The sequence below is a fragment of the Vigna unguiculata genome, chromosome 4, assembly GCF_037176805.1.
Source record: "Vigna unguiculata cultivar grain cowpea cultivar isolate G323 ecotype 2 chromosome 4, ASM3717680v1, whole genome shotgun sequence".
Classification (NCBI taxonomy): Eukaryota; Viridiplantae; Streptophyta; class Magnoliopsida; order Fabales; family Fabaceae; genus Vigna; species Vigna unguiculata.
The window spans coordinates 14,423,253-14,426,582 of NC_140795.1; the positions used below are offsets into that span (position 1 = coordinate 14,423,253).

The 3,330-nt window shown below is 36.4% G+C and overlaps 1 long non-coding RNA gene across 1 annotated transcript; it reads right to left on the reverse strand.

Annotated features, from left to right (window-relative positions):
• Positions 1-236: 236 nt before the first annotated feature.
• Positions 237-3,060, reverse strand: LOC146886829 (uncharacterized). Its single transcript, XR_014994157.1, has 2 exons — positions 1,330-3,060; positions 237-668 (listed from the first exon to the last, which is right to left on the reverse strand). It is a non-coding gene; the product is annotated as an uncharacterized LOC146886829 (long non-coding RNA).
• Positions 3,061-3,330: the final 270 nt, after the last annotated feature.

Here is a 3,330-nt window from a genome sequence, read left to right on the forward strand (position 1 = left end):
TCAAAACGAAAAGGAAATGGAAAGCACATAAAACATAGAAAACAAGGAACAATTAAAGGAAAAAGAAAACACAAAATGGAAAGGAAAGAAATGGTAAAAATTTGAGAAGCATGCCACTACAAGGCTAGGCTAGAAGCCATGGCAACCTTGTAGATGAGTGGATGTGTGCCACCACTTACTATGCAAGATAAGGCTTAAAAGTATTCACTCCCTAGGGAGGAAACTCTCACAAATGGTTGAGACACAAGAGTGTTTTTACTTCAAAATGTTCAACCCTTTTACATGTCTAGGAGCACCCCTTATATAGAAGAGTTTAGGGGCCTTTAAGCAAATAAAAGATACCTAAGGATGTCTCTACAAAAACCTAACCCTAGCTTCTAGAAACTAGGTCAAATAAGGTTACAAAAAATGAGAGACAAAAGAGCTAACTATGGTGTGTGCAAGGCTAATTTCGTTCTAGCACAAAAGGAGACAAAGAATGTGTCTCATATGTCTCCAAAAAGTGGCCAAAGTGTGCTAAAAACAAAGGAGACCAAAGGTACATAGGTACACTTGCTTCATGCATTTTACTTTATGCTTTATGCCTTTGCTTTACTCTCTCCTCCATATCATTTATGCTCCCCAATCACCATGCGCCACCTAGCATTGCTTTCTTACTCCTAATTAACCTACAAAGCAAATAAACATAGATTAGCATGTTGGCTTAAGTCAAGTCAACTATAGTCAACAAGTCAAACCTAGTCAAAGGTCAACAAGTCAACTAAAGTTGATTCAACTAAGTCAACTTAGGGAATCAAAAATAACAAACACAAATGAAAGGGATCAAGGATTAGTGAACTTCCTTTCTAAACATTCTTAGTCTTCTTAATCATGTGCCTCCATCCTTTGTTGGGGTCAATCCTTCGTCAGAATGGTATGATGCAACTCATTACTAATATGCGTACCTAAATGCACACTATTGTACAAATGAAAACTTATTATGCAAAGAATTTTGAAACACTTTTATCAAAACAATTTTTCACAAAAGACTTAAAGAATTTCTAAAGAGAAAATTAGGTAAAAGTGATTTAGAAATGCTCCTAGGAAAGGGAGGTGAGTCTCTTGTACATGCTTAGAAACCAAGCCTTTCCTAACCAGAGATCTCTAAATAACTTTCACAAAATTTCTCAATGAAAATTCTAAGAGAAAACAACTTTTGATTGTAAAAAAACAATTTTTTTTAAAGTGTGTGGAAAAAATTAAAACTTAAAGACCAAAGGAAGGTCAACTAGGTGGTAAAAGAAAGGCACCTAGATATCACAGTGACCTAAAATAGAAAATCAAAGATACCTATCACAGGCACCTAGATATTTCGCACAACAGCTCCACCTTCAACAAGGATAAACACCTACAAGGCTGCCAAAAAAAGTGAGTCTTCAGAGCAAAGAAAGCTAGGAAAATCAAGTGCTTCCACTTAAGAATAGAAAGACAAAAAATCAAGAAATGCTCAAATTTAAAACTGGACTACATCAATTGACAGAATAAATGGACAAAGTCAAATGAATAAACAAGACAAACAAGGAAAATAAGGTAAATCAAGAAAGATGGTACACAAAAAGAACCAAAGGAGTAGGTCTAGAATATGATTAACAAAACATGCATCTTGTAAGACCCGCGAAAATTTAATTAATTAAATAAATAATTAATTAATAAATGCCGGTAGTAGAAGCTTTATGGCATTAAATTTTGATTGGCATGATGTGGAAAAGTACTAGCTCAATTGATTGAGAATATTTTATATGTGTAAGAGCACTTGGGTTTGAGTCCTATGTATGCCAAATTTGTGTTATTATTTGTTATTATTTTTAAATATATGTTAGTCATGCTGTGGAATAATATGATATTTGAATTATATTAGTTAGCATGAAATAGGAATTTGGCATGATGGTTTGGCATTGGTTTAGCATTGCATGGTTATGGGTTCAAGTCTTAGAAAACCCAAATTAAACTTTATTTTTGCCATTTTGAATTTTGTTGTGAATGTGAAGAGTTGAAAGAACCCTGGATGAATTGGGCAGCCTAGGAGTGGCTGAAAAACAATCCATAATGCACTCATGAATGACAATAAACACTAGTTTTAAATCATTTTCGTTTTATTCCATTAAACCACAATTAAGCCCCAATTTAAAAGGCCAATTAGTGGTAGAAGAGAGGGTTTTGGTAGTTTGTTATTGTGCTAGCAAAGGAGAGAACGAAATTTGAGAGTTGTGAGGTGGGGTGGATCATTCGACTGTATAGAGGAGAGTCAAGGAAGGTCATTGGAATCAAGGGAGAATTTTCAAGTTCCAAAGTTAAGCTTAGGAATCCAGGTTAGGAGAGTTGTAATCGTTATTTTATTTTGTGTATCGATTATATACGATGAAATGTATGAAACTGGATGCATGCCTTGTGAATTCTGTCATTTTCGTGTTTTCTAGAAATTTTCCAGAAATCGCCTGGCGGGCATTCAAAGCCGCCAGGCGGCTTATGCTATTTTGTGGTGTTTGTGGGTTCCAGAGATGGAACCGCCTGGCGGCACTACTTTACCCGCCAGGCGATGCTTGGAGACTTACCCAGTTTTCTGGGTTTTTGCTTGAACTGCCTGGCGGTAAGGATCAACCGCCAGGCGACGCGAACATTTTCCCTCGTTTTTGGTATTTTAGGGGGCCTAGGCTGATTCTGTTTGGGAGGAAAGCTAACCAAATCCTTAAAGAATGGCTTAGATATCATAATGTTGGTATAATCACGAAATTTAAGTAGAAATTGAATGGAACAGTAGTAGATATTTTAGGGCTGATTATGTAGGATTATTTCAATTCGCACTGTGTTAATTGGTAATTGTTGTTGGGATGGTATGTTATGAATTTGAGGAATGAACCGTGATTATGAATACATGAGTGAAGCCATTGGGTAGTTAATCCAATTACAATAAAAAAAGCTGGGGTTGGATGGAGTTGCAAGTACGGAAATTCTGGAAAATTGCCAGAAGTATAAGTACCGCCTGGCGGCACGGGACTTGTCGCCTGGTAGTGCTGTTGCATGGTTGTGTTAACAATTGCTAGGTTGCATTCTATTACAGTTTAGTTGGGATTAGTAGATTGGATTTTGTGAGATTGCGGGAATTTGATGATGGAGTTCTTGGGCATGCACTAAAGAGGTTGGGATTACCTTAGGAGGTAATGATATTAGCTATTATAGGTCTTGCTTATATTATGGCATAGTAGGAATTTTGGACCTGGATAAGTTGGGTGCAAGGGGTTTAGAGACTTGAACAATTGTTGTGAATGGGAATTTAACTCTAAGTTAACGCTA